Raw genomic sequence first — 21047 nt, 5'->3', positions numbered from 1 at the left:
GATATAGAGCCACAACAGTCTAGAAACAAATTCACTCTTAGTAAGACACATCTTTCCATTTTCCAGTATCTTGGGTTACAATAACAATAACTTGTGCTAGTTTATTAGGCTGCAGATTAATGGGAACCCTGCTGACTTCTGTTTCTTTAGCCTTACTGTGATATATATAGAAAGCTAGGAAAGCCCTGCAGGTCACCTCTCATGTGGAGGAAACACATCAACACACCAAAGCTGTAACGTGCTCCCTGTTTTGGCAAAACAGAGCTGTAAGGAAACAGGGTGAAGAGAGGTGATGGATGTGCCATGTCCTTCCTGGTACCCCAGGTCCTCCTCCACAAGCCAGAAATGTTTCAGGCTTTTGAGCTTTCTTGCCCTCAAATGGAAAAGGCCCTTTTCAGTTTCAGAAATCTTTTACATCACTGTTTGGATCATTTTGATGGAACAAAACAGGAAGTCTACTTGAAAATAAGAAAAGAAAACCCAAAGAAAAAGAGAACTGTGCAATGGCAGAGTGTGAAGTCCCATGAATCTGTGCTGCAATTCACTGAAATAAGAAGCAAAATAGGTTAATTCCTATATTTTAACATTTTTCTTAAAAATTACAACTTTCCCCCCCACTCCAGCAGGACTCTGAAGAAGATCAATGTTACTATCTCTCCATATTCCTCCACAAACCCTATTTACAACTTTTTCAGCCAGCTCTGTAACTGCTGAGCTCTGCAGATGTAATTTGATTGTTGTGCTGAAGTATGAAGAGGTGAAGCAGATCTGACTCTAAGTATCTAGCAGTCAGTTTAGATTGGTTCATCAATTAGCTTCACAATATCTGTGGGGTTCAGAAAACTTTAAATCCCATTATTAGGCATTTCCTATCTCTGATAGCTATACTTCAAAGTATTTTGAGGAGTTTTTCAAGCATTTAACTCTGACCACTGCTGCTTTTCTCTGCTTCTTGTTGCCTGTTACTTGGTATAGGCATGAAATGATGTTCGTATTTCACCCAGACTTGAGTGGGTGCTCTCAAAAATGGCACCAGCAAGAGTTTGGGAAAACAAAAATCCCAGAAAGATGAAGGTACAGGTGTTTGTAGGAGGTACAGAGCCCCCAGGCTCCAGTGAGATTTGAACTCACGACCCCTGGTTTACTAGACCAGTGCTCTAACCCCTGAGCTATGGAGCCTTTCAATATTAGCTTTTCATTTCCAAATATTCCATATAATAATCTCCTCTGGAGTGAAACAAAACCTGTGCTCCTCCAGGATTTGCTGCCCTCTTTCCAAATTGCACTAATGCAAACATCCGAGTCACAAAACTAGCAGCACACCACGTCAGTCCAAGCCGAGCTGTACCCTCCTGCAGCTCATCCCTGTAAGGACATCAAGCAATGTGGCTGCCCTTTCCCCAGCCAAGTAGCTTGGGAATCTTACGAACTTTCCAAATGATACTTGGCTTCTTTATAGTTGCTGCACTAATCTACAAAGGAAGAAATCAAAGCTTCTGGAAAAAGAACTTTATAACCCACTATTTTCCTCTAAATATCAGTTGTGCATTTGCCTTTTTCCTCTTGGCTCTTCAAACATGTTGATTCTTAGGAGTCCATGATGGTTACTACAGCTGATGGGTGCTAGTGGGTGCACTTCCACATCTCTGAGCGATTCACAGTGTCTGAGTTTTCAGGATAGTATCTCCTGTAGTGTCATTCTTCACTGTAGGTAGTTAGAAAGGGGTGTCATAAGAAACACTCCCAGCATTTGTTCTGTTTCCTCCCTTATTGAGACACCCGTTAAACATTAACAGCCTTGGGGTATCAGATGTTGTTAGCTAATTATGATGGTCAACAATGCTTGTCTGTCCTATATTTGCACAGCACAGCCCTGTGCTTGTTTCCAATCCCGGGATTTTGTCTGACTGCTTCACACCAAGTGGCCAGGTTATATTTCATTGGGATGTGTTGTTTCCACCAGGACTATTTTCCAAAGCATGTATCCCTCAGTGACAATGGGTAACTCATGCTTCTGTCTTTATTCTCTCACTTCACTTCTTCTAACTTTCCTTCTCAGCAGGCTGACACGAACCTCAAAGGATCAACAAGAGCAAGTGTACCTGGGAATGAACAATTCCAAGAACCAGAAAATGTTGGGGAATAGCTGTTTGGAAAGTAGCCTTACAGAAACAGGACCTGAGGATCCTGGTGGACAAAAAGTTGAATAGAAGCCGGCAATGTGCACTTGCTGCCAAGCAGTTAAACGTTATGCTGGGCTGAATATAGCAAAGTATCGCATTAGGTCAAGGCAGTTGGTCCCTGAGGTGATTCAGCAGCAGTAAATCCAGACCTAGATGGCTGTGTTCTTGCTCTTGAGCCAGGATCTCTAGGAATCCTCTTGCTCTGTGTGTGTGTGTGTGTGTGTGTAGATGTGAGCCACATCAGGTCAGTGCGTCCAGACAGGGCTACAGGACGCCATGGCAAGGCCTTGCTGGCTGGCTTGAAGCACCAGTTGTGAGCACCCAAGTGAAGCCATGGGGATGGAGAGGGCAGTGGAACTGCGGATTCCCAAGGCCTGTGATAATGCTGCCAGGCTCCTGGGGCGAGCTCTGCAGGAGAGAGAGGCCCACAGTGACATGCCCCAGCCAGGACCCGTGCCATCACCCCACCATTCATTGTGACACCCCCATCCCCTCCCAACAGGAAGGCCGGCAGCTACAAAGACCCCCTCCACACCTGCCAAGAACCCTCCCTGCCAGTGATGCTCAAGGCACCAGCAAACAGAGCCGGGCCAGCAGCAGGGTCACGAAACGACCCTGCAGGCATCTCGACCACTGCCCTGCAGGGGGGTCCCAGCTGCCCCGGCTGCGTCCCAGCTCCCATCCCACAGCAGCAGCAAGATCCGCAGCAGAAGCCAAGTGAGGCTGTGGCAGTGGCCTCTGCTCTCTGCCGGGGCAGAGTCTGCTCATGGCTCCCAGCAAGAGGAAGGCCAGCAGCTCCCAGGGGGGACAGGAGCTGACCCCCAGGCCACCACCAGCCCTGCTGCCTGCAGAGGGGGGGCAGGAGCTGACCCTGAGGCCAGCACCAGCCCTGCTGCCTGCCCATGGGGACAGGAGCTGAGCCCTGTGGTGAGCAGAAGCCCCGCTGCCTGCACTGGAGGGTACAGGAGCTGAGCCTGGAGGCCAGAACCAGCCCTGATGCATGCCCATAGGGACAGGAGCTGAGCCCCGAGTTCAGCACCAACCACTCTGCCTGTCCGGGGAGGGGGAAAAGAGCTGAGCCCCAAGGACATCACCAGCCCCCCTGCCTGCATAGGGTGAGAACAGGATCTGAGCCCCGATGCTCAGCTCCTGTCCCTCCTGGGCAGGCAGTGGGGCTGGTGCTGGCCTTGGGGCTCAGCTCCTGTCCCTCCCTGGACAGGCAGAGTGGTTGGTGCTGGTCTGAGGTCTCAGCTCCTGTCTCCCCCCAGCAGGCAGTGGGGCTGGCGGTTCCTTCAGGGCTGATCTCCCAGTGCCCCTGGGCATGCAGGTGTGTTGGTGGTGCTCTTGGGGCTTAGGTCCTTTCCACCCGTATTCAAGGAGCTTACCCAAGGGCCCAGCACCAGTCCTGCTGCCTCTTGTAATCACAGGCTAAGTTTGCCACTTGGTCCCTGACTCATGGCAGTCCAAGCGCATCTTGGAAGAAATGACTTGTTTGGGAAGAGGGAAACATACTGTGCAAAAATTCCATCTGAGGGTATTTCTTGGACCTAATGTGCTCCTGTTTTCAGGTAGATGCAGAGCTTTGAGTGCCTTGGTCTAGTGGAAGGTGTCCCTGCCTGTGGCACGGAGTTGTAACTGGATGAGATTTAAGGCCCCTTCCAATCCAACTATTCCTTAGTTGGTTCCATCTCCTTTTGTTTTTTTCCCTTTATTTATGGGTGAAAACCGTGGCACGGGCAGGTGAGAAGCAGTTGGAACATCAGGATTACTTGGAGCAGTGGATGCTAATGGAAGAGGCCACTCTCCCTCATGTGCATGTTCCCACACTAACACCTTAGTTTCCAACAAACCCTAAACCCTGCAGTAATACTTATTGTTATAAAGCACCTTAAACACACTTAAAAGAACCTGCCCTGGAAATATTCCTGATCCTGGGAAGACACAGAGCAAAGCATCTCAGTTTGGTTTTCTTGGGCTAAAAGAACCACCAGCATGTGGTTCTTCTTTAATAGGCTCATTAGAATGGCACAAGCCAAGAAGAAAATGTGTTGGTGGTTCATTTAGCCAAAGGAGCATTTGTTTTGTCTCCATTTGTTTAGCTGGCTGCTCAGAGTTCAGTGGTTTCCAACAGAACCCATTGTTAATCCCATCAATTAGAAGATAACAAACTCCAAGTGTCACCCCGGACTTCCCATAGCTTATTCTGTGCTGCTCACACCATCAAATCTGTGCTTGAGGGGTCTGGCTTGTATTTATTTGAACAAGCAACATCTGGGAACCATCAAGTAATCTGAAAATCTGCCCCTGAGTTTGAGGAAATGTCCTTCTGAGAGACGTGTTAGCTGCTTTGTCCAGAGCTTATGCAACACTCTGGCAGCACCCAAAACCCAGTGCTTTCTCATTGCCACTATCACACTGTGGTTCGGGTGACTGTCAGCACGGAACTGCTGCAGATGGTTTTCTTTTCTGCCATCTATTGTAAATAAATAAATCTATTTAGGTAATAAAGTAATTGAGAAGAATTGCTCAAAGTCATGAGGCTGAAATTATGGGGAATAGACAGTGTACTCTTCATATGAAAAGGCAAGGCCCAGACATTGCTCTCTGGGATGTGCCTTTGAAGTCCTTCTTACTTGAGTAGGGTTATCCAGTCAAGCTAAGAGCAAGGGTTTTCCTCTAAAGCAGGTCCAGCCTAGGGATCTCTGGTTTCTCTTTATGTGGGTCCAGCTACCAGTGAACAGATGGTGTAACCTTAGAATGACTGACCAAGCTCACAAGAAGCCATCTACAAAATAAACACTCCAGGGACTAACCTGAAATCAGTAACTCTTCACATGAGCAAAGAAACAGATGGTGTCTAAATCAATTACAATGTACTTAGAGGTGTTTGCCTACCATTTGACAGGCAAAGCAATAGGATTGCAGGGATCTTAGCATCTCTGTTTAGACAGACGTCTGAAACATTGGCCATGAGAGCAGCAAGATTCAATATGTTGGCTCATGGGAGACAAGCTTAGGTCAGCCATGACCTATACATGGTGATATACCCTTCCAGAAGGTCTCCCAGATGACCGCATGAAATAAAGTTCTCTCTGCAGGAACATAGGAGGGTGGAGAGAGTACCACAAGTCTTACAGTCAGCACATGGACTTGGAATGTCAGGTTTTTCATGTTGCTCCTCATGCTTTGCAAAGGCTGGTGGGGTGCACTTAGCTGTGCAGCTGGTAAGAACAGGAACTTCTTCCTTATATCTAATCTCAGTGTCCCCTCTGGCAGGTTAAAGCCATTCCCCTTCGCCTGTCCCTACAGGCCCTTGTCCCAAGCCCCTCTCCAGCTTTCCTGCAGCCCCTTTAGGCACTGGAGCTGCTCTAAGGTCTCCCCTTCAGGAGCCTTCTCTTCTCCAGGCTGACCCAGCCCAGCTCTCTCAGCCTGGCTCCAGAGCAGAGCTGCTCCAGCCCTTGCAGCATCTCTGTGGCCTCCTTTGGACTTGCTCCAGCAGCTCCACAGCCTTTTTATTGGGCTGCCTGGCACAGTGACTCTACTTGTTAGCTGTATTTTGGGACATACGTGCTTCTTTCTGCAGCATGCAATCATGGTGTGACTAAGTGTCGTGGTTTAAAGCCCAGCCAATAACTCAGAACCCCGGAGCCACTCGCTCACTCTCCACCTTCCCCTCCCACCCCTGTCTTGATGGATGGGGAGGGGAATGGAAAGAATGTAAATCCCATGGGTTGAGATTAGAACAGTCCAGTAACTAAGGTATAACACAAACCACTACTGCTACCACCAATAACAATAAAGATAGGGGAAATAGCAAGGGAAGAGGATATAAAACTAAAAGGGGAAAAAGAAAACACAAGTGATGCACAATGCAATTGCTCACCACTCACCGACCACTACCCAACCTGATCCGAGCAGCAATCTGGGCCTTCTGGGTGGTTCCCCTCAGTTTCTATTCTGGGCACAACGTGCCGTGGTATGGAATACCCCTTTGTCTTGGCTCTGCTTCCTCCTGGCTTCCTGTGCCCCTCCTCACTGGCAGAGAATGAGACTGAAAAGTCTTTGATGAGAGTAAGCATTACTTAGCAACAACTAAAAACATTGGTGTTATCAGCATTGTTTTCAGGCTAAAGTTGAAAACACAGCACTGCACCAGCTACTAAGAAGGAGAAAAATGACTGTTACAGCCAAATCTGGAACAGTAAGGAAGAGTGGTGACATGATGTGGGTTCTCTTTTATTCAGCTGAGGCAAAGCTGCCCATGGGCAGTCAGCACGGCAGGGATACCTCAGCCCACTCTCCTTCCCATCACAGTCAGCAGCAGGGTGGGAAGCCAGCAAATGGATCAGCTTTTGTTTTCTTCCTTCCCTTCTGCCTCATCAATAAAACACCATCCTTTGGTTAGCCCTCAGGATGCCACACCAAGGAAACAGAGTGAATCCAATGGTCTATTTGAGTGACCAGCCCTTAAAGTCCAAGTTTCCAGCTGGGGATGAAAGAGTGGCAAATACTGGGTTAATTTTGAGAGAGCAAGAAAGAGAGGAGTGGAGCAGAACTTTGTATTTAGCATTTGAACAAAGTTTGGGCAATGAGAAACCCTGTCATCCACATGCATATTTGCATATACATGGTAAATATGGACTGATTCGGTCTGACGTGAGACCTCATATAGAGCTATGTCATGCACTGGGGTGCCACTTCCAGCCCACAGAAGAAAGCTAGCTCTTTCCCTGCTGTCCCTTGTACCATGCCTAGACTTTTTCACATCACGTAGGCAAGTCCTGCAGTGATGGGGTAAAAAAGCCCAGTCTGGTTGAACTACCTTAAATTTGAGTGAAACATTTATGAAGACTCTGTCAGCCTGCAGAAACTCTGGCAGTGGAGGATAGTTGTGCATTAAAGCCTTAGGCACTGAAATATCTCATGGCAGGGAAAATGTACAGCAGCAGCTAACAGAGGACTCTGACTTTCAGGTTCTTAGTCAGAGATGTACAAAGAGAAAATACCAGTATAAATGGTTAAAGGGTGACTCAGAGTAAGTCACATTGTATCTATAATTCCTGCTCTTTTTTTTTTTTTTTGTGGAAGAAAATTGCTTTCTTTGAGAGAAATTGGAAATTAAGACTATCCATCCTTCCAAGCGTCAAAAGACACAAACCCTCATTAGGTGGGCTGAAAAGCAATTCTCAGGCCTTTATTTGACAAGCCAAGAACATGGTTCTGCCTGTAGCTTTTAAGGAGAAATGATGGTTTCCCTGGCATGGGTTCAATGTCTGAGCTTGGCATTGGGTAAACTCACAAGCTTGAAGCCAATCAAGCCACTCTGTACAAATCCTGCTGACACGAGCCCTTTGGGGGCACACAGTAAGGACATACACCAATAAAATCCTTCTGAAAATAATCATGAATGCTCCTGTGCAAGAACATGTGCTTGGAGGGTGGTTTACAGAAGCAGCTGGGCTCAGCGTCTGGGAACACATGGCCAAGCCATGAGAGACACTGGCTGGCAAAAGGAAAGAGGGAAACAATTTGGTACAGGCTGTTTTCAGCCCCTGATTTGAAAAATAACATGGTTTAAATGTGATGCTGGAAGCACTTGTATGAGAAATAAATGTGTCTGGCAATGGAAAGTGATGGAGTGGTGTGAATGTGAAAGGCTTGCTGCTGCGGGAAAGGCTGTCTCGTTGCTTTCTTGAGTGACTCTGCTGCAACTCTATTTCTCAAAGTCCATGTTTCCTGAGATACTTTGATATTGTCAGCTCAGTGGTAGACCCTTGCAGTGCTGAGAGCTGTCCTGGAAAGGTGTTGTCACTCCTGACCCTTACAAGCATGCCAGGAGCTGCCACTGCCACTGCTGTGCTGTTGCCTCTGACACAAACGAGCACTAGGGGAGTGAGTGCTGTTCCCTGACAGCAGTGTCCCTACAGCCTGGGGCTGTCCCCCAGTTTCAGTTGTTGTCCCATCTCTGCCACCACCCCTGCCCATCCCAGGAGCCTCTAACAGCACAGCCCCTCTTTTGCACTGGCTTCTCATGGGTAACCAGTGGCTGCGGAGGTCTGACCCAGGCTAGGCAGAAGGTTTGCATCCTGCCTGGTGCTCAATGCTTCAAGTAGGGCTGTACCCACACCTCAGATGAAGTGCCTGGAGGGTGCAAGGCTGGAAGTAGTTCCTTTTTTATCACTAGCACTCCTGCAGGTCATTGACGTGTCCCCAGGCGCTATGGGGATGGAAAGGTGGCAAGGAGGAGGGAGCATGGCAGGGGGCTCACAGGTGGCTCTGTTCCCACCAGGTTGCTGATCTCAATCAGCGAGAACATACTGATCCTGCCACCAGTGCCCTCTCATGCAGGGGTATCCTGGCCATTAGCTGCTGCCTGCCCAGGAGGTGACAGGTCATCACAGGACAGCCACCATTGGAATCTCAGGTCTGCTGGAATAAACTGCTGCAACATGGGTCCTCTCTTGCTTGGTGTTGGCTGGGGGTGCAAGGGGCTGTGCCGTGGGTCAGGGCAACAAGGGACACAACCTGGTTGGTCTGTGACTGGAATGTGTTTGTTTCCCTCTGCTACTGAGATGCATCATACATCTGTGAAGTGCCAACACCTTTACATCCCGCAATGCATTGTTCCTGTCCTGAGAACTGGCTTGATGGAGCTGCAGAAACCCTTAGCTAGAAACCCCTCTCTTCCATGCATTGCCCTCTGTACATGGTGGGAAACACAGAGGTCATAAGCATGGGCTGAAGCCAGCACAGGTGAGCAGTCTGCAAGAAGGCTGCAGAGGAAAGGAAGTCCCGATGGTGGTGATGGTGTCTCTGTGTCTCTGATTCCCACCTCATCTCCAGTCTTTCCCATCCCAACTTCTACCTCCTTAAAACAGTCCCAGGAAATGGCAGGAGGCTGGAGTTTGCTCTACACGTCCAGCTCCAGCTCATGCATCCTTTCAGGCCACTGGAGAAGAGCTCTTAAGGACTTTCCTCCTGCCAGCCACATTATTTTTCCTTGCTTTCAGCAAGGAAAAATAATGATCAAAAGAGCAGAACTGGCCTATCAAAGTGAAACAGGGCCTGTGCACAGCTCCTGTTCTTCAGACTATCAGTGGAGACAATCTTATTTCTCTCTCTCTGAGCAGGCTTTCATATTAAGTCTCTTATCAGTGGATTTGTGCCAGCACAGCACAATGCTTGTCTGAGCACCCTGAGCGGGTGGGGCTCTCAGGAGACAAGTGTTTCCAAGCATCCAAGGGCAGAAATGAGCCATGGGAAGTCAGCTCTGTGAGTGCATCTCATGAAGGATCTTCTGCAGAAACCCAGGAAGGGGTTTGCAGCCCCACTGCAGCGTGCTGATCCCTAAACTCTGTCAGACTCAGTCCTGGGGGAATAATGGGTCAATCACAGCCCTAAAAATCTCTGCAGTGAGAAACACGTGGGCCCATGAACTCCTTATTTACCTGCTACTTCACACGCCACCCAGGGCCTGTTTTGGCTTTAGGCACAGAAATCTGCGTGTGTCTATCTACCAAAATGACCTTTCTGCCTGTTGTACACATAACCCCCAATCACTTATGCAAGCAGGAACCAAATTCCCCCCTTGCCCCATTTGGAGAAGATTCAGTTTTCTCAGTTAATGCAAGAAGTGCTGGTAATGAAGCCACCCAGTCAACGTAGCTTCAGGCTTCTGGGGAAGTTGAATGTGATCCTTTTTTCTTCTTTATCATGGCAGCACCAGAATTTATTATTCTATCCCTAAGAGAAGGACAGGGCAGAGGTGACTAAAACAGGATTTTCAGCTAGCAGCAGCAGCACCAATGGATCGGTCACCTCAATAAAGAAAGTGGCTGCAGACAGGAAAGTTGTTTAACACTCAGCAGAGCCCTACAGTAGATGTGATAGGGAGTGTATTTGCCATCCGTATTTCACATCATCAGAACTAAACCCTGATAGCAAGTAAAACTAACACTGAGGAATCTGATCCCCATGGGACTGGATCGTAGCAGCAAATGCAAGATCAGGCACCATGTGTGTTGTAGGAGTCCCATGTTGTAGGGGTGACACAGTGGTTCCTGCCACAGAGGGTAGTCGTAGAGTAGGTTCCTGCTGGAGACGGTGGGTGCACTTCTGCTTCCATGAAATTGCCTTATTCCTAATCAGTGGTGGGTGAGCCTGGAGTGCCTTGGGTTTGTCACCAGCTGTACCACTTTACACCTATCTACACTAGATTTCCTCTCCCATTTCACTGTGTATTCAGTCTGGTAATGTCCTCCTAAAGCTAGTTACGGTTTGCTCTTCTCCTTACTACTTGGATTATGACCCACAAATGTAGGCATTTTCCTGCTCACTGCCTTCTCCAGGCCATGAATGTGCTGGACAGCCCAGGTCCCAGCACAGAGCCCACAGGGTCAGCTAGAGACCTCCCCACCATGAGAGCTGACCGTTCACCTCTGCTTCCTCTTCTCCACCAGCTCTCCACCTGCACTTGTCCATGCCAGGACCTTCCTTTGTCCTCTGTTCTCTGAATTTCCCTAAAACTTTAGGTGAGGATTTTGTAAAACACATCAGAAATCCAGGTAGACTTCATCAAGTGGATCACCCTTGCTCCATATGCTTTTTGGTGCTTCCCAGGGTCTCCAGAAAGCTGATGAAGCAGCATTTCCAGTTTGGGCAGCCACGCTGACTCTTCCTGAGCACATCATGTTTCCTAGGTGCCCCTTTATTTCTAGCTGAACAGTTCTAACAATGCAGTTTGACCCCACTGTGCACTCCTCTAACAGATCTGGGAGCTTGAAACAGCCCAGGAGATGGGCTACCCACCTTCGAGTGGAAGATGCCCTTGCCCGTGGAACTGGATGTGGTTTAACGTCCCTTCGCCTTTGCACCCAAAGCAGGCTGTGGTTCTATGAAACTGCAAGCTTTGAAACCCCTCCTGCAGACAGGGCTGCCCCTTCAAGGACGATGAGACCGGCGCTTCCTACACCTCCCTGCAGACTTAGGAAGGAGGCTGTGGCAGGGAGCGGAGGGAAGGAAGGTGCATGGGGGTTTCTTCACTGCAGCCCCTCTCCCTCCTCATGGAGCAGCCGTGTAGCCTCGCTGGAAACAGCCTCAGTCTTTCTGGGAAGCATCAGCACAGCTTTTGCATGGCACGAGTGCCCTCTAGTGCAGACCCAGAGCTCTCCTTCACCCCAACCTTGGTGCGCCTCTGAAAAAGGGACCCCAAACCTGAACCCTAGGCCCTGAAGGAACAGCACTCCCCATGGGCCATCCACACTGATGCCTTTGCCATGGGAATGGCAGGAAGGAGGAGGGACAAGGAATGCTTTAAGGAAAATCACCTTATTTCAGTACTTTTCAAACAGGTCTGAGATTTCAGCATCGTGGTGGAAATTTCCTTTCTGATTATTTGCTCCAAATTCTTGCATACTTGATGTCTGGGAAGAAAAGCAGGTGAGAAATGTCTCCCATTGGGTATCACTGAACAGCTAGGCAGCACCAGTCACATAGAAAACCTGTCACAGCAGAAACCCACATCGTCTCCTGAAGGAAGAAGTCCCGCTGAGAAGAGCTCAGATCATGTGGGAAGGCTTCCCTAAAGGGTCCCCCCATGACACGGCAATCACTGCAGAGCAGAGCTGGGTGTCAGGCCACCTCCTGGCCTGGCAGTGAGATGTTGTGGTATCAGTGGTACCTCCTTCCCTGCAGTGGGATGTAGTGGTATCAATGGTATCTGTAGTGGTATGTAGAGGTATCTGTAGTGGTATCATAGGCATTGTGCTGCAGCAACAGCAGCGTGGTGCACAGGACTGAGATCCTGGGATGTACCCTCAGATTCAGCATTCAGGCACAGTGTCTGTGAGCAGGCATCACCCTTGGAAGAGATGAACACTCAGCCAGGGCACGATGCACCAGGATCAGGTCAGAGGAGGTCCTGTCTACAGCTATTTTCCTTGGAGCCCTTGAGGCTGACCTCAGAGCAGTGCCAGCAGATGAGTTCAGGCAGAACGAGGTAAAAGAAGCCTTTTCCCACAGAATATGGATGATTTGTCTACACTGATTGTTGGCAATTCCTTCCAGCTGAGTTGGCTTTCAGGTCAAATGCTAATTTGCTTTTTATTTATTTATTTTTCCTCTTTAATCAGAGCAAATTCTGGTCTTCTTTCCATTTTGTGATCTACTGCTCTGTGGCTATTTCTAATACCCCTCCTTATCCAGCTGAGACAGGACAGGCATGCAGCACCTCACCTTGTTCTCTCACCCTGGCAGCCTTTGCGTTGGGTCCCAGGGGTTAGGGAGGCTGGAGTATCCCTAGGGTAGCCTGGGCAAGCCAATTTCTCTCTCTCTGCCTCGTTTGCAAGGTGGGATAATGGCCCAGTCTCACAGCCCAAAAGTGATTCTCTGCAGCAGGGATCCAAAGGCTTTAGCTAAATTTCCTTCAAAAATCCCTAAATGAAGCTGCCCTAAATTATACCATTTAGACTATTATGACAGCACCCGTGAAAATTGCATTTTCCCAAATTGTTGGCTCCTCCTGAATTTGGGAGCATGTTAATTTTCTAGAGCAGCTAAATAGTTTCCTCTGATGATTAAAAAATGAGTAATAATAGCAGTGTCCGCCTTCCCGAGGCTCATGTAGGGCTTACCAGCACGAAATTAAACACAGTAGGAAATTCCTTGAAAGAGTTAGAAAACAAATGATTGATACAATCTCTCCCTCCCTCCCTCCCGGCTCTGTGATCTGCTTTTAGAATGATTATTAAACACAGCAAAATTCATTTGGTGCTGTAACATGAACAAGACAAATTACAGTCTCTGGAGCTCAGTTAATTGCTAAAGAACATACTGACCCTCTGCGGGTTCATCAGTTATGGTAACTAATGAAGAGAAATGTAAGCCTTGCGATGTGGGTCTGCAGGAAGGCTGCCCTCCTGCTGCGTGCAGAGGCAAGTCCACCTCAGCTCTGTGTCCTCTGGAGTAAATCATAGAATCCCAGCCTGGTTTGTGTTGGAAGGGACCTTAAGATCATTCAGTTCCAACCCCTGCCACAGGCAGGGACCCCTTCCACTGGAGCAGCTTGCTCCAAGCCCCTGTGTCCAACCTGGCCTTGAACACTGCCAGGGGTGGGGCAGCCACAGCTTCTCTGGGCACCCTGTGCCAGCGCCTCAGCACCCTCACAGGGCAGAACTTCTGCCTTATGTCTAACCTGAACTTCCCTTGTTTCAGTTTGAACCCATCACCCCCTGTCCTATTGCTGCGGTCCCTGATGAAGAGTCCCTCCCCAGCATCCTTGTAGGCCCCCTTTAGATACTGTAAGGCTGCTCCGAGGTTTCCATGCAGCTTCTCTTCTCCAGGCTGAACAGCCCTATTTTTATTTCTTTTCATATGAAATGAAGCATCTGTACTACCTTACTGGGCAAAATAGGGTATGGATGTCCAGGAGCCATTGCAGGAATGAGCAGTTCAGTGATCAGACTCCCACACTTGATTTTCTGCAGCTAACCTGAAGGATATTGCTAAGACATTGAGTCTTCTTGAGGTGGGGCTCATCTCACCTCACTTTAGACCTTTGGAAATAATTACCAATCCCCAGCAAGCCCTGTGGTCACTTTCCATAGCCCTGACACCCAAGGCCCTGCCTGCCCTGGCAGTTTCACACCTTCCTGAGGGTTTGCAAGTATGATCCCGAATCTCATGCAAGTTGACTTTGAAATGTCACAAGATTGCTCTAAAAATCACTGGGCAATACTTAGGGGTGGGGGGGGGGGAGGCCACATTCAGGTTTTTTGTTGTCATCATAGAGATGGAAGTTCGAGACTTGCATGTGGACTTTCAGTGCTCAGTGCAGGCTCTGTGCATCACAGGAGTCATGGTAAATTCATGAGTGCTGACAATGCTGCATGCAGCTTCATAACAGACCCATTGCTCTGTTTTCATCAAAACACACCCAAATTATTTTTTCTTTTTTTCTTCTTCATCATTCTATTGTATTAGACCAAGATGTAAAATTATTAATAGAATAGTCCATTAATTTTACGATATTTCATTATTCAATTATTTCCTCCATTATTCTTCCACATTAAATCTGAATAATTTATTCAGTGAATTTTGCAAGCAAAATGTTCGATGCATAATTTTCTCCTTTGTTAATATTCTCCTAGTTCTAATTGTCCATGAGAATTTGATCTAATGTTTTACAGAAGAGCAACCTGAAGACAAAAGGCCCAACACAGTGCTGAGCTGAGCGTGACTGTTGGTGGTTGTTCCCCACTGAGGCTCTTGATGCACCAAGTGTATGCTGTGAAGCCAGCAGAAAGAGGCAACAGGCTGTACCTGCACTGGAGCCAGCAGTAGATCACACGGCACATGAAGCAGTGTCACTCCATATGGGAATGTCATACAAAGCCTTTAGAACAGCAGAGTAGGAAAGCGGCAATGTGCACAACTCACTTGTCCCAGCATCATCCTCTCTGATCCTGTGCAAAGCGCTCACAACTTTTGGGGGTCATTAAATTGAGACAGATACAACTTCTTTCATACCCTGTTCATCAGATCTGTGCTGATTCCCACTGGAAGTCTCAGGAAGAGGAAACAGCTTGGCTCACCAGGCTTCCCTGTGGATACACTCTATAGCCCCCGGCCTGTGTAGGAGCTCAAAAACCTCGTATCACTGAGATCCCATGTTGGCCTTTGGACATGCAGGATCAGCTCAGGCTATGACTTGCCTCCTGCACAGGAAGACTCTGGTCCAGCGCACACAGGCTGTGTACATGTCATGCCTAAGGCCTTTCCTGTGGAAAGCAGGAAGTATGAGCAGTAGGTAGTGATGGTAAGGGGAGCATTAGCACCGTCTGCATTTGGCTGCCTGACAGCATGGCTGCCCAGAGACCCTTATCCATCATCCATGAGAGAGCAGCTCCTTCTGCTGCTCATTCAGACCACTGTGACTCTGTGATACTCAGGGTAGACCAACAGCTCTCTGCAGTTACATCTGTCTCTCCTACACATATGACCAGAGACCAAACTTTGAGAAGGCAGAACTTAAGCAACCAAAACCCTTCCCCACCACGAATAACACTGACAGTGTCTTTGCAAACAAGCAGGTCAAGTTTTAGCTTCATTTAAGGTTTGCTTCCAGTTTTCTGTTGTACACATTTAAAAAGAACCTCACCCTGCTTGATCCCTGTGAGCAGTTACCAGTCTCCTTGCAGGTCTTCCAGTCTGGGGAATGCCTGTGAGCAGGGAGTGAGCTGGGGAAGGTGGGAGAGTGGCAGCACATGGGCTGCTTCGTGACATCAGTGCATGAAATGTTTTCCAACAACACAGTAGAAATAATAAGTAAGGAACTTTTAAGTCAGAATAATGCTTTCAGACAAAATTTTGGGGAACTTCTGGAATTCACCATAATTTCCATGAAGGCCTCAGCAATTGCTGGGATGTTTTTCGTTAATATGGTGAACTCTCGCAATTTCCCAAATGAAAACCACAAGCAAACTGAACCCTTTTGTTTTCATTGAAAGCCATTGCCCAGCCAGTCACCTTCAGTGTTTACTTAGCTCAGCTGCCTGTGCTGATTTATAGGCAATACCCAGTTAAAGTGGGACACCCTAAGTCCATATTAAGAGACTGCTGGAGCCATGATGAACTCAGTGTTGGCATCGTAACAGTTACAACACAGGGAACAGCATTTTTCCTAGCCTAGTCAATAAATTAGTGGTAGAAATAGTGGTAACGCGAAGTGATAAAAATAGAGTCCCACAAATGCAAGTTTTCCATGGTAAAAGCTAATAACTGCTATTTTCTAAAATAACATATTAGGGCTTACCAGCTCAGCAGAAGCATATGGACTGTATCAACCCATCGCAGGGTTCCCACCAACCCACACAAAGGGAGATTTTCTGATCCACTTGGACAAAAGTCTCCAGAAATAGACGTGCCTTGAAGTGCCCTGAGGTGTGCACACAAAATAATGGGGCTCCAGATAAACCCAAGTGCTCCAGCAACTTGAGGAGCCAAGTCACCAGTTGGAAATATCCATGCCAACTCCTGCAGAGTGTGAAGGCAACCACAGCTTCAGACCCTGCTCTCCAGGGAGGGGAATGTCACCCAGAGACTTGGTTGCACTGCAATTGTGTTGTGCCTTGGTGGTTTGTGGTTTGTAATGGCCATTTCGAGGGGCCAACAAAAACCAGCCTGGAGTCTGCATCTCTCCAGGGAACTCTAGTTTTTGCCTAGAGTGTCTGGCTGAGCTGTAGCTGGTGCCTCTGGATAAGTCCTGATGGATGTTTCTCTCAGCAGATCCATGGTTGCCCTAAGCTCTGCAGAGGCAAGCTGGAGAATCTCATTTGCTCAGGGGGTGGTTACTACTGGCAGCCAGTGTTTAAGGCACTGGAGAATCTGGGCTGGATGGACAAGAGGGGCAGGGAGACCAATGGGAAATGTTTCACATGTCCCAGGGAAGGACAATATCTTGGTTTTTCACTTGCGTGGAAGACTTGTTGGGGCAGTGTTAAAGGTGTTGTGAGGTGGTTGGACTTCCCCTTCCTCCTGTCCTGTCCAAAATAGACTTAAAAATTGGACCAAGGGAAGAATGCTCATTGTCCTGGATTCAGCAGTAGCAGTCATTTTTCTCTTTCTTGGTAGCTGGTGCAGTGCTGTGTTTTGACTTTTGGCCTGGGAACAGAGCTGATAAAAATGATGTTTTGGTTTGGCCAAGGACTTTGTGAGCCTCATGCTCTGCCAGGGAGGAGGGGAAGCCGGGAGGAAGCAGAGACAGGACACCTGACCCAAACTGACCAAAGAGGTATTCCATACCACAGCACGTCATGCCCAGGATGTACCGGAGAGTGACCCGAAGGGCTGGGACTGCAGGGTTGGAAGGAGGCATTGGTCAGTGCTTAGTCAGGCTGGGGGGGGCGAGTTATCGGTCACCTGCTGATGAGGTGTTGTATTCTCTTCCCTTGTTATTTCCTTTATCATTACTATTATTGGTGGTAGCAGTAGTGATTTGTGTTATACCTTAGTTACTAAACTGTTCTTATCTCAACCCGTGGGAGTTGCATTCTTTCTGATTCTCCTCTCCGTCCCTCCAGGAGTAGGGGGAGGGCAAGAAGAAGGGGGGGGGGGGAGTGAGTGAAAGCTGTCTGGCTGGGGTTAAACCACGACACTCATTTAAAGGCTTCACACATTGTCCCTGCCAAAAAAAGAAGTGTTAGGAGTGCAGCCAAATACAGCCCATACACAACAGGCACCCAGAAATAATGAGCCAAGTTCCCTCAGCTGGAAGCCTTGTATTTTTAGGAATCATGAAGAAAACACAAAGTGTAGATTAAAAATAGTATTTTCCATGCAACATGGAAACCACCTTAATTCTGACCTTGCTGCAGGAACTGAGCTGAGCTGAGGCTCCAACAGACTGAGCAAGGATCACAGCATGGGGGAGCAAGGTGTCTTCAGTGGCCTTCAAATGGGGATGTCAGCTATGGTTGCAATAGCTCTGAGTTTTCTTACCTAAGTCTAAGCATGTTGCTTATAACAGGGGAAAAAGCTGAGAAAATAAATGAAGGTAAGCTTTTCCTTTTAAGTATTATTTCATGTGAGGAACAAGCGAGTCACTGCTGTAATAGCAGTGTCTGATAAGGACTATGACTGTAGACACAAGGAGACTGAAAGGGAATATTAGCTCTTTTAATTGATATCGAAAAGCAGAAAACAGACTTGATACTGTGTCATACAGAGAACTTGGGAATCCACCTAGTACTTTGGAGCCATTAATTATTCCTTAATTAGAGCAAGGAGAATTTGCAGGATATGTGACAGCAGTTAATGGCTGCTTGTCCTGAGAGACATGGATCTGGGCACAGAAATAGCAAGTTCCTTACACAAAGGGCAGCTGACTTTCTGGACTGATCGAGTGTGTTTATGGACAGGGTATATGTTCACATGGCGGAGCCACACGAACATCGTTGTGCCAACACCAGTCCCTGTGAATGTTTTACAGAAATTAAGGAGAAAAGAAGTGACTTATGGGAGAAGCCTTGGTGCTGGCACTCAAACCCCCACAGAGAACTGGGTTCAGACTCAGTCCTGCTCAGCTCTCAGAAATGGCACAAGAGAAATCCCTTTCCATATTGTCATTGTGTTTATACTGGTGCCTCCCAGGCCTGGGCTGAGAACAGTGCGTGATGCTGGGCCGCATGGTGCAGAGGGCTGTTGCAGAGGCAAATTGTTGGGCTCCAGGGGCCAGGCATCACATGGAGGAATGGCCACATTGGCCGTTTTATGTCTTTTATCATTTGCCAGTAATGTTACTGAGACAATTGAAACAGAAGATCAGAAAAAACCTGCAAGAGCTAACAAACCAATCACAATATCACAGTATCACAGTATGTTAGAGATTGGAAGGGACCTCAAAAGATCATCTAGTCCAATCCCCCTGCCAGAGCAGGAACACCTAAATAAGGTTACACAGGAACGTGTCCAGGCGGGTTTTGAATGTCTCCAGAGAAGGAGACTCCACAACCTCCCTGGGCAGCCTGTTCCAGTGTTCTGTCACCCTCACTGAGAAGAAGTTTCTTCTCAAGTTTAAGTGGAACCTCTTGTGTTCCAGTTTGTACCCATTGCCCCTTGTCCTATCATTGTTTGCCACTGAGAAGAGCCTGGCTCCATCCTCGTGACACTCCCCCTTTATATATTTATATGCACTAATAAGGTCACCCCTCAATCTCCTCTTCTCCAAACTATAGAGACCCAGCTCCCTCAGTCTTTCCTCATAAGGGAGATGCTCCACTCCCTTAATCATCTTAGTTGCCCTGCGCTGGACTCTCTCCAGCAGGTCCCTGTCCTTCTTGAACTGAGGGGCCCAGAACTGGACACAATATTCCAGATGAGGTCTCACCAGGGCAGAGTAGAGGGGAAGGAGGACCTCTCTCGACCTACTAACCACCCCCCTTCTAATACACCCCAGGATGCCATTGGCCTTCTTGGCCACAAGGGCACAGTGTCGGCTCATGGTCACCCTGTCGTCCACTAGGAGCCCCAGGTCCCTCTCCCCTACACTGCTCTCTAACAGGTCGTTCCCCAACCTATACTGGAACCTGGGGTTGTTCCTGCCCAGATGCAGGACTCTACACTTTCCCTTGTTATATTTCATCAAGTTACTCCCTGCCCAACTCTCCAGCCTGTCCAGGTCCCTCTGGATGGCAGCACAGCCTTCTGGCGTGTCGGCCACCCCTCCCAGCTTAGTGTCATCAGCAAACTTGCTGATAGTACACTCAATTCCCTCATCTAAATCATTGATGAATATATTAAATAATACTGGTCCCAGAACCGACCCTTGAGGCACACCACTAGATACAGGCCTCCAACTAGACTCCGCCCCATAGACTACAACTCTCTGGCTTCTCTCCTTCAGCCAGTTCACAGTCCACCTCACTACCCGATCATCCAGACCACACTTCCTCAATTTAGCTGCGAGGATACTGTGGGAGACTGTGTCAAACGCTTTGCTGAAGTCAAGAATGAATCATAGAATCATAGAATAGTTAGGGCTGGAAAGGGCCTTAAGATCATCAAGTTCCAACCCCCCTGCCATGGGCAGGGACACCTTGCTCTAAACCATATTACCCAAGGCCTCGTCCAACCTGGCCTTGAACACCGCCAGGGATGGAGCATTTACAATCTTTCATTTGGAGTCAGCTACAGCTGTTCTCTAAGTCCCAGTGTATAAAGACCATTTGGATTGTGGCCTCCTCAACAAGGTGAAACAAATATTTCTTGCTATTCATCAAAACCCATTAATATAAAGCAGGTTATCTCTTGTGCAAAAGTCTGACACTGGAGTTTTGACAAAGCTTTGATTTGCTTTTTTGGAGTACTGTGTATACTTTTCACTGCTCTTTAGAGTAAGAAGGTATATGTGGCTTTGTCACACCTGCACTGTCTCTAGCCACCATTTTATCCCCTTAACAGATGTGTTTGAAAACTATGGTGTGTCCTAACACTATGTCTCCTGTTGACAAGCTTACATAACTTGGATCCTGACGTTCAGGACCTTCTGAGTCCTATCCGAATCTGTTCACAACTGCCTACACAGTTCTTGCTCTGTAGAGATCCATTCCTTCCCTACAGTTCACTCTGCTGTTTCGTTCATACAGATCAAGCACTCCTCTTCCAGCCTGGCATCACAAGCCAAGATTTTCATCTCCTCCTGGAGAACAGGTTCTTCATGCCTCTTTGTTGCTCTTGCTCCAATTTCTACTCACCTTTTTGGACTGCAGCTGTACACGGTGTTTCAGATGAGGCTTGATCAACAGCTTGTTCAGCAACATTAACTGCAAAACATCTGTGGAAACACTTTATCTGTTAATGCCTCATACCTGTCAGAGTTTTCAGTTACGTCATGATAATGGCAATATGACTGGGTTTAAGTATTTCTCTACATCTCTCGCTTCCAGTTGGAAGCTCTATAATATAGCAAAATTCTGGTACTGAGCCCGCAGATGCATGACCTAAAGACTTACTTGGGGATTTCATTGCATTTCTGTTGTTCGAGTCCTAAAATTCACCAAACACGTTGGATACTCCACTGAATCACCCTCACCTTCCAGTGATTTCATGACCTCATACCTGCTTCTCTGCCAGGGTCACTGAGTAGAAGATCAGTTTGGCCTGCTCCAGGGTTGAGACCTGAAACTTCACCCCTCCCGTTTCCGAGCTCAGCGGCTCCCCTTTCAGCACAATGTGTGTGATTTCTCCGCTAATTCCTTAGCTCCTTAAAGTGTTTGAGTTAATCCCCATGTTTTCCAGATTAAATAACAATCTCCCAGGAGGCACAGTATCAAATACTGAAGTCTGTGCAGGTGAGATGTGCATTTCCTT

General features: G+C 47.8%; 1 non-coding gene across 1 annotated transcript; it reads right to left on the bottom strand.

Annotated features, from left to right (window-relative positions):
• Positions 1-1106: 1106 nt before the first annotated feature.
• On the bottom strand, positions 1107-1179 carry TRNAT-AGU (transfer RNA threonine (anticodon AGU)). The gene has a single exon. It is a non-coding gene; the product is annotated as a tRNA-Thr (tRNA).
• Between the last annotated feature and the right edge of the window lie 19868 nt (positions 1180-21047).

This window comes from Neopsephotus bourkii, unplaced genomic scaffold (genome assembly GCF_033783945.1).
Source record: "Neopsephotus bourkii isolate Nb327-2 ecotype Australia unplaced genomic scaffold, CSIRO-AGI_Nbou_v1 NB_1761, whole genome shotgun sequence".
NCBI lineage: Eukaryota > Metazoa > Chordata > Aves > Psittaciformes > Psittacidae > Neopsephotus > Neopsephotus bourkii.
Note: the sequence above shows the minus strand (reverse complement) of the source record. Positions and strands in the feature narration are given on the sequence as shown.